The 13,747-nt window shown below is 35.8% G+C and overlaps 1 long non-coding RNA gene across 1 annotated transcript in view; it reads right to left on the reverse strand.

Moving 5' to 3' along the window:
- Nucleotides 1-6,905: 6,905 nt before the first annotated feature.
- The window catches only part of LOC119511613, a 113,820-nt gene continuing 106,978 nt past the window's right edge, over nucleotides 6,906-13,747 (reverse strand). The window contains exons 2-3 of the long non-coding RNA XR_005212216.1: nucleotides 11,104-11,205; nucleotides 6,906-10,498 (exon numbers count right to left, since the gene is read on the reverse strand). This is a non-coding gene — a long non-coding RNA (uncharacterized LOC119511613). The remainder of the gene's footprint in view (nucleotides 10,499-11,103; nucleotides 11,206-13,747) is intronic.

The raw sequence follows: 13,747 nt of genomic DNA on the forward strand, positions 1-13,747 counted from the left end.
AAAGGATCTGTGTCAGGGGTCAGCAACTATGCCAAAACATATATTTCATAAGAGTGAAATTTTACCATTGTTTGGGCAAAAGAACGAACTGGGGACCAAGAAAACTCTCAGCATTCATTAATGGAAGTGAATTATTTCATAAAACGTAAAAGAGAAATGTCATGGACTTTTTCAAATACAAACTAAGAAACCAGCTTTGGAAAGGAATTTCATTTGTTTATTTTCTCCTATGTTCCACACAATTTATATATAAATGCTTCTCATATCCATCTATGTTGTATGCACTATTTCTATATTTTTTTTTACATTAGGGAACTGAAACTCTTAGAGGCACAAGATCCCTACAAGTTGTTGGGAAAGGTGGAGTGCAAAACTAGGTCTGTCTGACTCAAAACTTGCTGATATTTTCATTACTTCCAACTTTAAGTGGCAGTTCTTGCAGGATTTGCTAGATTTTATCATCCTGAGATTGTTCAAACTAGAGGCATGGGGGAAGAGGGTAACATAATTTAACTGCATCAAGGTGTTGCCGTTTGTTGATTCTGATTTTTGTTTAGGCTTCTTGGTCTTCTAAAATTAATAGCTTAAAATCACCTCAAGTTCATAATGAAGTAGCATAAACTCTCTGCTCTTAAGAAAAGGAAAAGTGTAAAATCATACATAATATAAGTTGTTTTCAATTTTGCTTTACATTGTCCCAGGGATAAAGAGGGAGAATGTGGTAAAGAGAGACCAAGCTGATGGAACTGGGGGCTAATCTCCTTCCCCTTTGGGAAGTTTAGCAGAGAGCTGGTGCTGCAGTTTCTGAGTTAGCTCACTGGAAGAACTACCCCATTCTAATAAGGTACATCCTCAACCAGGGAACTTTCATGTTCCATGCCCTTGACCCTAAAATTTTGGAAGATATGTGTGTGGGGCTTCTCTCTTCTAGAAACATGGCCACAGTTCTCAAAGATTTCTATGCCTTGCCTATCCTGTGGGTTAGAACAGGTTTAGAGATTGCACATACTCTACTACTTCCCTGCTTGTAAAATTCTTCCTCTCAAAAACCTGTTTTATAACTGTGCTGCCTGGCATTACTAATGAGTTTATATGATGCCTTTGTAAGAACACTAATTTTTATTGATTGGTTTTCTTACACTTACTTCAATGATTTCATTAGAATTAAGGGTCCTCTGGTTTTAAAATATTGAAAAATGTGGTGGATTGCATTTTACACCCCAGTTTGGACATGTTCTCTGTTTTGGTCCACATTATTCTGGGTGAATGCAGACCTATTATAAGTAATATCTCTTTTTATTCAGTTAAGGTGTGGCCCCAATGAAACAAGTTGGGCATTATTCCAGATTCCTGGAGTCCTATATAAATAGAATGAAACATAGAGAGAGAAAGCTACATAAAGAAACGAAAGTCAACAGAACCCAGAGAAGAAATGAGAAAATATCACCATGTGCATTACCATGTGACAGAAAAGCCAAGGACCAAGCATTGCCTGCAGCCAGCCCCAGAATGCCACAGTCTTCAGGGAGAAAGCATTGCCTTGATAATGCCTCAAATCTGAACTTCTCCTAGCCTCAAAACCATGAGCCAATGAACTCCCATTGTTTAAGTCAACCCACTGTATGATATACTTTTAGCAGCCAGGAAACTAAGAAAACATTCTATTAGAAGAAGAGGTACCTAGCTTGCTGTTTTAATTATTGTTTAGTTTTGGAGAAATTAATTACAAAACTGAAAAAAATAGCAAAAGCTCAAAATAACAGCAACTAAACTAAAAAGAAACTGAGAGAAAGCAAAATAGCGCTTCAAAATAAATACGTTTTTCTGTAAACCTTCAACATCTATAGTTAAAAAAATAAAAAAATAAAAAATGTAATAATCAAAGGTTATATAATCCTATACAATCTTTATTAGAATTTGGGATAAGTATCAAGTATTATAAGTATTCTACACATTTTCTTTAAATAAAATTTAATAAATAAATGATACACAAGAGTTTTAGACTCTTTAATCTTGGCAGAATTTACTTTGATCACTTCGCACTCACCAATTTTATTTCAAGTTATAGTTGTTTTTAATTTAGTTCCCTATTGTTTTTAATTATTAGAAAATTGACAGCAATTGTTTAAATTTTTAAATATTAAAATCAATGATTTATATATATTAACATGTGTATCAAATTATTCAGTCACCATTGTTTCTTGCATCCTCATCTTTGCTTCTAGTTTTATTTACTAATTTTCCCAAAGTACAAATTTTAATAATTCTTTAAATCATCATCTATGAATATATTTTATTGTGAAAAATGTCTTTGATTCACTGAAATGTTTCAGTGAGACAGTTCAGCTGGGTATAAAATTGAAGTTAACTGCTTTTTTCTTTTTTCCTCAGCACTTGGAATGTAACAATCAACATATTCTGGCCTCTATTATGTTCATAAAAAAGGTGTTATCAGTCACATTTTTAATTCTCAGTTCTTACCTTATTGCTGTGATTGGGGTCCTGGCAGAGACTTTAATTTTATTTACCTTGATAAAGTTATGGTATATTTACTTAATTAATTCACCCAAGGCTTTTTGATTTTTGTTTTTCTTTCTTTAAATAGGAAAATGTTAGCAATTATTTCTTGGAAAATGGCCTCCCCTATTTGCTCCTTCTGAACATCTTATTAGATATCTATATAATATAACATATTTTGTACCTATTTATTTTGTGTCCCTTGAGCTCAACTTAATAATTTGTATTTCTTTAACTCCCTGTGCTGTATTCCAATAATTTCCTAATTTCTAAATGCCATATAACTAATTTCTTTCAACATATCTAATCCTAAACTTTCATTCAATTGTTTTAATCTAATGAAACATTTTCATTTCATTTATTTCATTTTTCAATATCACTGATTTTTTCTTAATATACTCTTTTTTGGTTTACTTTCTTTTCATTATTTTCATTATTATAACTTAAAACATACTTGCTTTATAATTTCACTCAAATTTTCTTTTAGCTCATTATTATACTGTTAATTTTCTTGTGTGTCTATGTGTGTGAATAAGTTTTGGCTCTCTTTCATAATAATTCTTTCATGCTGATTTGTTCCCTTGTATTAAATACAATTTTTATTTGGAAGTTCCTTTTTTTTAGAGTAGGTTTCTCTGCTGCCTCACAGAAGGGAGGAAAATGTAACCTTAGAGTGGTTTCTCTATTACAGGGGTTCCTTGTGGTGGTGAACAGTTTCAGCAGTCTTTGGAGAAATTCATAAATCAATATTCTTTACCTCAGTCTCCTGCCTCGTGAGAAATAGGAATTCACAGTCCTTATCCATGCAAATCACAGAGTTTACATTTCTTACTCTCTTATTGTGCCTCACTGCTTTAAAAAAAATACCAAAAACTGGCTTGGGCTTAACAACATGAATTCACTGGCTAATAGTTTTGAGGCTAAAAGAAATTCAAAATCAATATATACATATGGTTTGCTTTATCACTGAAGACTGTAGCATTCTTGTGATTGCCAGCAATCCTTAGGGTTCTCTGGTTTTCCTGTCACATAGCAATGTACTTTCATTTCTGACTTCCATGACTTTGCATTCTGTTTATAGGGTCTCCAGTAACCTGTTTCTTTAGTCAGGGTTATTTAGTTCCAGCACTATACTTTACATGATCCTAATTCCACCTTTCTCAACTTCTACTGTGTGCAATGCTTAGGACCTAGTATCATTACGAGCCTCCTGGGCCACTATAGCATCAGCTAACACATCTGCCACAGATTTTTAGCTCCCTCTTCACTTATGGTTGGAAGTTTCCATTTCTTTTTGGCAAACTCAACTGTGGGTTAAAAATATTTACCTTTGATTTGTGATTTCAACATATTTTTAGTTAGAGGAAGGATATTAGGGAAAATAGGGAGGGTAATCTATACCATCTCAGTAGAAAATTGTGTCAGAGGAATCTGAAAGCCATTTTCTGTATTGTGTAAGGTAAAGACTTCAGCATTCCTGTAGGGGAGCTGTTTCCAATACTGGGAAGGCCCACGGAAGGACCACATAGTCATGCAAATGCAAACTAGAGCCTGTAATTGAAATTGGAAGGGGAAAGAAACTATAACTCTGAGAAGCCTAAAGAACTTTGTGTAATAATGAAAAAGGCTGAATATGTTGCATTAGTATTCCATCTTTCTGTACTATATTTCCTCAGAAGAAATGCTTCTTTTCTGAAAATGGATTCAGTCTGTGCTGTGCCTTTAAACTCATTTATTTTTTTGGAAAAGTATATGTTTTGTGTTGTGTTGTTTTGTTTTTGAGCACTTGTGGGATACTGCAAGGAAGACATGCAAGTCTTATCTCTGCCAGAATCAAGAGCAAAGATCAATAGAAATATCTGGATCAAACTTAATAAAAGCTATCTTTGATTGATCAGACATTGCTCTTAACTTGGTATTGCATAAGCTTTTTATGATTGGAAGTATTCCTGGAGGTCCCCTTTCTTTAATTTGGAGGGAATTTTAAGTAGAAACTATTACCATGACTTTTTGTTTTTTGTTTTTGTTTTTTCCTTTTTTGGTACTGATTATGAATAATTTATTACCTTGGATTTTTAGGCTAAGTTAGAAATGGTGTCATTAGAGAAAATATATTAATTCTTTCAGTTTTGGGGATAGGAAATATGGCCTGGGAAGTGGGGCAATACTTGTGGATAAGAAGGAAATTCCTTTCATTCTCAATGCCTCATTATTCTGAACTGGGTTCTGAGCCAGTTGTGGATCTAAGTGATATTCTGAGATGAATACGGGTTTTGACGTAGAAAAAGTAACAGGAGGGGATGGTGCCCTTTAGTTTCTTAGGTATCTAGGAAAGCCTTGCTACCCCAAGTAAGATAAACAGAGCAACAGCAGCAGTACTTTCATCACCTGGGAGCTTGGGCCCCACCCCAGATGCTCTGAATTAGAATCTGTATTTTAACAAGATTCCCAAATAATTTGTGATGAATATTCAGGCTTAAGATGTCCTGATACATAGACCACACATGAAATGTCAGGGCTGCTGACATTGATTTCTGCCAAATTTGATTGCTTGTGATAATTATTTGCATAATTGATTTAATACTACCATTTTATTATCCTTGAACCTTTAGTAATTGCTATTGAATTCAGCCTAGTCTTACAAGAATAGGAGGAAATTAAGGCATAGCTTCACCTGCTATGGGTCAAACTGTCAAAATTGAGTTAAGTGTTTTCAGAGACCACTGTGGTAGGAAACAGAAACCCCAGTTGGTGTTAACTGCCCCAAACTGCAGGTGGTAATGACCAGAAGCATGATCAGGGGTCCATAGATAAAATAGAGAGCATCTGGAGACCAGAGGTCATGGCCCAGACAGATCACTGAAATAAATATATATATATATATATCACACACATACCCCAAACCTCATCTCTTCTCCATGCTAAACACATTCATGCTTTCCAAATACACCCCATCCCCAAACTGCTGAGTGTCATTTAGCCAGACCATCTATCTTTACAACACCATACTCGAATGTATTAGTGTCTCTTTTGAAAGGCAGAGAGAAGAACTCAAGAGGAATTTGCAGGGGAGACTATTCTTCTCATCTCAAAGGAAACAATGAGGATTTCAGAGCTGCAAACAGTTGAGAGAATTGAGCTGAGAAATCTCATCTGAAGTGTTTGAATAGATGAAATCAATGACAGCTGGTTAAATGAGATACACACAGTAAAAACACTGTAAAGGAATTAAATGGCAATTGAAAATACCTGCAAAGTTTTTTATTAGACTCTGGGGAACCTGCAAAGGTAGCCAGATAATGAGAAATGCATTTCCAAAGTCCATTTAATTCTGTCAGTGTACCTTAGTCAGTAAATTTGCAGTTAGTCTCAATAAAGAACTAATATAAATGCAGTAAACTTTTCATATTAAAAGATAGTATTGTGGAAAACCTTGGGTGCACATGAAATTATTTCCATTTGGGATGCACCAGGATGGGATATTTAAGCTATCTTTTATAAATTCATTTAATTATTTGATTAAATTCAATGCCATATTTTACAAAACTTTTAAATGTGTTTTATCTTACATGAATTCAAATTGTGATCTTAAAAATGTTTCAGGTAACTGTGCTTTATTGAGAAGATTTCAACATATTACCTAGAAGCCTGATGATATTGAGCATTTTTGTCTCATTTAACTCTGCCAAAATGAAAAAACCTATTTTGGAAAATATAAAGTCAAACATTTTCTAGGCATGATATCAGAAAATTAAGAATTGGAGAAGTAGCTCAGAACTTCAAATATACTTGGGAAAAGCTACTCAACAAACATGTAATGGTAAAGACACTTTCACAAGCCCAGATAATGAGTTATTATTAAGGTCTACAATGGTCACTAAATGAGACAGATTGTCTTCCAAATTGTGAAATCACAGCTTGATGTCAATCCTCCAAGATATAGACAAGAAGAAGAGAATGAACTGAGATAAAGTATAAGTATCAGAGTCCCCAAAGAATGGAAAATTTACAATCTTAAAAGGCAATATAAATAAAGCATAGCACCAAGAATATGAACATTTCAAATACACAAGCTTTATCAAAAGTCATTTTAGATAGACCAAGATCCCTGGAAATCTGGTAGCAGGAACCCACTTGCATGTAGAGCTATTCATGAATAGGGGGAAATAATTCATAATTCTATGAACATCTTTACATATGCCAACAAACTGTAGTTGTGGAAAATAACAGGAAAAATTCACTTAAAAATGCTTAATTATTTCAGTACTGATTCCTCCTGATGATATTTAGAAGATGTGGAAAGAAAGAGAGCAATTAAAAGAAAATAAAAAGAAATATGTGTGTACGTGTGTGTAGAGAGAAAGAGAGAAAAAGAGACTGTAAGGGACTGCAACTGACTCTAAAGGGAACAGTTCTGCTTAACTGTATTCCCAGCTACTGCCATTTCTTTTAAATTGCCTAGCTGGAGTTCTAGGGCTTTGAAAATGTTAGATTTTATCTGCACAGTAACAGTAATTTTTAATTAAGATAAGTTTTTAAACTTTGTTTTATTTTTGCTCGTATCTGAAATTATCCTTCACTATTCCTAAATGCATGAAGGGTGGGGTGGGAAATGAGAAACATTTTATGAATATTCAATAATATGGCAATTTCAGTGAAAAGACATCCAATTTCAAATCAGAGTTGGGGAAAACCTAGTAAGCCATGGAGTTTGAGATTCAGTATGCTATGGCTCCTTAAATTGTATTCCAATGCAATCAGTTAACTGCAAAAAATGTTTGCAGGTATTCTGAGATAATTTTGTCTTTTTCATTGCTAAAATAATAAATGATTTCCAAAATTTCCTATGTGCTTGTTATATTCCAGACACCCATCAAACAAATTCACATATAATATCTCTTTAATCTTCATAAGTACCATTTGAAGTTGACACACATTGGCATAGAGAGATTAATCTATTTAAGGTCACATAGCTACTATCTCAACAATATATTACAGGGGCTGAAAATAAAATCATAATTTCACCAGCCAGAAACATGAAATATGTTTTTTTTACTCTCAATGCCTCAGTAAAGAAAAACATTTTGATCAGCATTAACAAAAAAATTTTCACATGACATATAAAACTCAACACTCCCCTTGTTAGACCCACTTCAAAAGGCATTTTCCACCCGAGAAATGTGTGTAGGTTAAATATATCAAATAGAACTGTATGTTAATCCAGTTTAATATAACAAGCAATATTCATAGATACATCAATATGGAATCCAAGCATTGCAGTAAAGATAATCAGGAAGGAAAAAGGAAAAGCAGATGGACAAACTAAAAGAGCTTCCATTTTCATATTAAGAAGAAAACAAGATATGTCCCCATGGAGATAACATTAAAAAAATCAAATTTTAACTGCAGAAAAGCATGTTGGAACAAATACAGCTATAGTACCTAATATGCTGTAAATGTGAGTACTAGCTTTTCAATATACTTTTCTTATGAAGGAATCTCTGTACTGTGATATCTCTTCCTGAATTTTCACTACCAAGTTTATCTAAGACGTCTTTTCACATCCATGACCTGCCTACCATCCCTTGAGGACTGTGACCTTTAGAATTTCCATTAAAATATACTGCATTGGCTGGCTCATTGATAATTCTCCCATGTATCTGTGTCTGTGGGTATGTCTGTGTGCACGTTTTTCCCTATGCTAGCAGTTTTCAGGCTTGAGGCCTCTGATTTTCCCACCTAAGGACAAACAAAATTTGAATTATTTTTTTTGCTCTATTACCCCAGTGAGAATTAATCTGTCCCTGTTGACTTTAGTTAATGCAGTGTCATTCAGTGATGATTTTATTTGAAGGAGAGAGTCACTGTAATAATCAGTGCTTGTAGTTACTTCCACTTATTCTCTGTATTTGTCTTATATCTGCCCAATTAGGATCTTTCCCTGGGGAAATCCACAGTTCTCTTCCCATTTCATTCTTAAAGTGCTTTTACCATTATTTTACCCTGAAAACCTTAAAACACCATAAAAACAAGTACTAAAAGATGTGGTCTAGTTTGGTGTCTCCAACGTGAATTTGAGTGAGAAACTCTTATTCTGATTTTATAGATGTGTTCAAAGACACTGAGAAGTAACATGCCTAAGGCCACTCAGGTATAGATGGCTGAAGGTTTAAATGGCCAAAACATTTCCTCCAAACCTACGTAGAACACACACACAGTTTGGCAGTGCATTCCTCTGAAAATCCCTGAAAGATCAAGGCAATTTTTATATTTGCCTGTAGGATCTGCTTGAATATTTTAATGTATTTTGGTCTCTTCTCTATCTGCTGCAAATAAAATCAGTAGCAAATTATTTATCATAAATTGCATTCTCATTGTTCTGTATGCCTTACACTCCCCTTCCCAATAAAGACAGAAACCATGTGATGTTGTATCAGCAAAGCAGCTGTTTCCTTTATTCCACATTCCTGTATTCTATAAAAATGTAAGTTATAACCAAGTCAATCTCACACATACTTACTCAAATTTCAACCTCCATGTATTTCTATATATGTTAAAAGAAGGATATCCCAAACACAAACTATTTTTTGTTGTTGTCACCTGGGTATAATTTTGATCCATAGAAATAAGTTTGAAGTTTGCATCTATGTCTTTATCCATTTTCTCAGGACCTTGACTCAGCATTTCTGGATACTGAAAATTCATTCATCCTACAGCTGTTTCTGAGCCCATTTGTATCTCCACTCCTAGAACATGAAATGGTGGGGTATAGTAATTCAAGCAGCCTTTAAGGTATTAACCTCTGAAACTCAAAAGCTGCTCAGAGCTATTAAAATGTCCATTTCAGTTAGTTATTGTCAAGTACAAATGTCACCCTACAACTTCATGGCTTAAAACAGTTCTCATAATTCTGTAAGTTAGCTGTGAGTTTCTTCTGTTTGTTTTACCTGAGTTCACTCATGTGGCTTCATTTAGCTGAAGGGTTGAAAGAGCTGGAAGGTCTAAGATGACCTTACCCACATATCTGGTAGTTGTACCTGAATGTCACCTGTGACAGCTCAGTTCTCTTCCACATGGCCACTCATCCTGCAGAAGGCTCCACCAATGGCACATGGCAGTCTCAGGGCAGCATTCCAAGAGAGCAAGGGCAAAATCTTAAAGTTTTCTTGAAGCTTGATCTAGGGAACTTACACATCACTTCTACCACATTCCATTAGTCAAAGCAAGTCTTTGCCAGCCCAGATTTAAGAGGTCCAAAAATGGACTCTTGTAACTTGATGGGAGGAGTTGCAAATAATTTGTGACCATATCTAGCACAATGTCCTATTCTTGATATTAAAATATCAGTTGGAATGATTATAGAAGATATTTATTGTGAACAAAATAGGGCAAAATTTTCAATGCATTTTTCTAGAATAAATCACACTTTGTCAAACCTATAAATTTCTTTTTGGTTATCAGCTCCTTTAAACCCTTTTCTGGTCTCATTCACATTTCTATTTAGTCCAGCTCATGAGACAGAGTATGAAATGAAGAGCCCTTGTTTCATGAGAGTCTGACTGAAACATTTCCAATAAATTAATTTTTAAAGGCCATACAACAATTAAAAGAGCAAATGTGGAACCTTATCTACACTTCTCAGGCTAAAAGGATTATGGCAGACTTAATTCTGGTTAATTCCATACATTATTAAGTAAAACATTACAGCTATGTTCAAAGGTTTTAATAAATTCAAGAAAGTGTGCTTTGGTTTCACCTCGGCTCACTCAGGTGTCTGCACTTAGATGAAGGACTGGCAGGGCTAATGTGGTAGAAGAGGACTTCACACATCTGGCAGTTGGACTTGAAAGTCACCTTGGGTAATAAATGTCTCTTCCACAGGTCACTTACCCTCCACTCACCTTACATAGGAGTTTCTCAATTTAGGTGTCTTTCTCAGCAGGGAGCAAAACTGTCTACATTCAGAGATATCACAAAATACCTGTTCAAAATAAAACATGTTCTACATTCAGAGATATCACAAAATACCTGTTCAAAATAAAACATGTTCTACCTTTACTCAAAATGACTAAACACATATTACTATGTGACCTAAAATCCCATATTCTTTTGCAAGGTTAATATGATATATTTTCCTTCAAAGGAAGCTCAGTGAAATATTTGCGAGAGCCAAATTCTCACCAAATCTCAGGGGTGTAGCCGATCATGTGGGCTACAAAATCACACCTACAAAGCTACTTTGGATGGTAGGGGCCACAATTCCTCCTACCAATTTCTACCCAGCTTCGCTGCCCGTTCAATTTTCCAACCCCAGAAACTGACATTGTATTTCAGGCCTGTCTCTTAGTAACCCAGAGCTCATTGTGATGTATGTGGGGGGAGGGGCAGGGAATGTGTGAATTCCCATTTGTAGGAAGCACCTGAAATCTAGGCTGCTTTGTGAACATTGTGTGCCTCTGTTTCCTTCCGTTTCTACCACAATTGAAGGTTACCTCAGGAGGTTTGTTTGCACAGGTTTTCCCCAAAGGTTAGGTGACAGATAATGGGGAAGGAAATCTTCCTTGGAGTGATGGAAAGAATGTTTACCTGTTGGTGTTGACTATAGCAGATTCTGCACATCACTTTCAGCTGAGGAATCTACATCTGATCATGCAAATCTTGGGAATGAAGCAGTGTATATTCACGTACCTACAAGAAATGACAGGAAAATGGGTGACATAGGAGTGTGCACCAGAAGACATTACCCATATGAAGTTACATGTCCTCAATTAACACTACACTTAACAATACGAGAAACGTATATCACCAAATGACCTGAAGAGAACACATTAATGCAACCCGGGAGCAACATGCTGAAGGAAATTAGTTACCTAAGATAATATGATTTCTTAAGTTTTGCTTTTTTCAATTTGCTATATGTGTTAGATGATTTCTTCGTGTGTCTGTGTAGATTTTCAAAGAGATTCACTTAAAAATGTAATAAAATGTAATAAAAATTAGAAAAAACATCAACATTAATAAATAATCACATGATGGATTAATACATTTCCAGCATCCGTCCAAAAATCTGCAAACTCTAAATTACCAAGAGGAAACGCAGAATAAATCCAAATTGAGGAACCTTCTATAAAATGCATACCCCCCTGCTTCAAATATGGCAAACTGAAGGAAAATATACCTCTTTACTTAATTAAAGATATTCGCAATGAGATGAATATATACCCAACCAGAGAATACAATATATGACACGTATCTAGGCTGGTAAATGGTGTTTAACCTTTTTCCTCCATTTCTATCATCATCTTTGATTTTCAGGAGTTGTGTGTAACAAAGGGCATTAATGGTGTTACTGATTTGATAAGGATTATGCCTAAAGTTACCAGCAATACACCAAGGTTAAATCCCTAATGTGAGAATATTTCTTTTAATATATAAGGGAATGTGTTTGATCTTAAAGGAAATGCTAGAAGTATACAAAAAGACTGACACTTTTTTTTACACATTAATTTCAATGGCTCAGCAAAAAAGATTTCCTAAGAACAGAAATTAAAGGAAACGTTAATATGTTGTGAAAAATAAAATAAATACATTTCACAGGTAGTGCTTGTCGTCCTCTTGAACGGAGAAACTCAGAGCAGGGGGAACTTACAAGAAGCTGCCTTTCAAGGGATTTGGGAAGAATGGACCACATCAGTACCCCTGAAGCTACTCTCTTTGGCATCAGCACATTTGGGATCAGATGGGTCAGGGAAGTCTTCCTTGAATTTCGATTGCTACTAAATTTCAATACGAGGGTGAACATACATGCTGCCCAATCAGGGTATTTTGCCTCCCAAGGTCAGCAACATGTTGAAAGTGGGATGCACCGTGGGTTTTCACAGCTAACAAGGGATCCCTCTGAGTGTCAGGGACAAGGGATTCTGCACCCCCGGGGAACAGAATCCATTAGGGGTATAATTGATGGACTGAGGTTCAAACCATATTCAGGTGACTCCATCATCTCTGCCTTCTGAAAGTCCCCTCTCCTCTCCAAAATTAACCTACAAAACACTGAAAGCTAACACCAAAAAATCATCACCATTTCGATACTGCATCAATGAACCCTCTTGAAAGTGTCTCAGTATATATGCCATTACACAAATCCTGGGCAGACACAAACTAGAACAAGAAATCAATGAAACCACACAAGAGGGGTAACAAATCTCCTATCAAATAGAACTTGTTGACTGTTCTGACTCATCCCTGGTGCCCACATCTTCCTAAATATCAAGCAGTTTCAGGGTATGTTCACGCCCGAGCCCCGTCAGGAGCCACTGTCAGACTGTGAACCAGGCAATCTAAGCACCCATCCTCAAATCTATAGAAGGCTTCTAAGAAAATCAAAAGAAACTTGGGCCAATAAATGGCCAAGGGTTTTTATCTAAAAGCCCCAAGCAGCCAAATGTATTAGGAAGCTCCCTGAAATATTTGGGAGAGCCAAATTCTCACCAAATCTCAGGGGTGTAGCCAATCATGTGGGCTACAAAATCACGTCTACAAAGCTACTTCAGATGGTAGGGGCCACGATTCCTCCTACCAACTTCTACCTGGGTTTGGTGCCCTTTCAATTTTCCAACCCCAGAAAGAGACACTGTATTTCAGGCCTGTCTCTTAGCAACCCAGAGCTCATTGTGATGTATGTGGGGGGAGGGGCAGGGATTGTGTGAATTCCCATTTGGAGGAAGCACCTGAAATCTAGGCTGCTTTGTGAACCTTGTGTGCCTCTGTTTCCTTCCCAGTTTCTATCGGAATTGAAGGTTACCTCAGTAGGTTTCTTTGCACAGGCTTTTCCCAAAGCTTAGGTGACAGCTAATGGGGAAAGAAATCTTCCTTGGAGTGATGGAAAGAATGTTTATCAGATGGTGTTGACCACAGCACATTCTGCACGTCACCTTCAGCTGAGGAATCTATGTCTGATCATGCAAATCTTAGGAATGAAGCAGTGTATATCCACGGACCTACCAGAAACGACAGGAAAATGAGTAACATAGGAGCGTGCAGCAGAAGACATTACCCCTATAAAGTTATATGTCCTCAAATAACAGTACACTTAAGAAGACAAGAAACGTTTCTCAGCAAACGTCCTGAACGGAAAACATGAATGCAACCCGGGAGCAATATGCTGAAGGAAATTAGTTACTTGAGGTAATATGATTTCTTAAGTTTTGCTTTTTTCAATTTACTATATGTG

The sequence above is a fragment of the Choloepus didactylus genome, chromosome 16 (genome assembly GCF_015220235.1).
Source record: "Choloepus didactylus isolate mChoDid1 chromosome 16, mChoDid1.pri, whole genome shotgun sequence".
In the NCBI taxonomy this organism is placed as follows: Eukaryota; Metazoa; Chordata; class Mammalia; order Pilosa; family Megalonychidae; genus Choloepus; species Choloepus didactylus.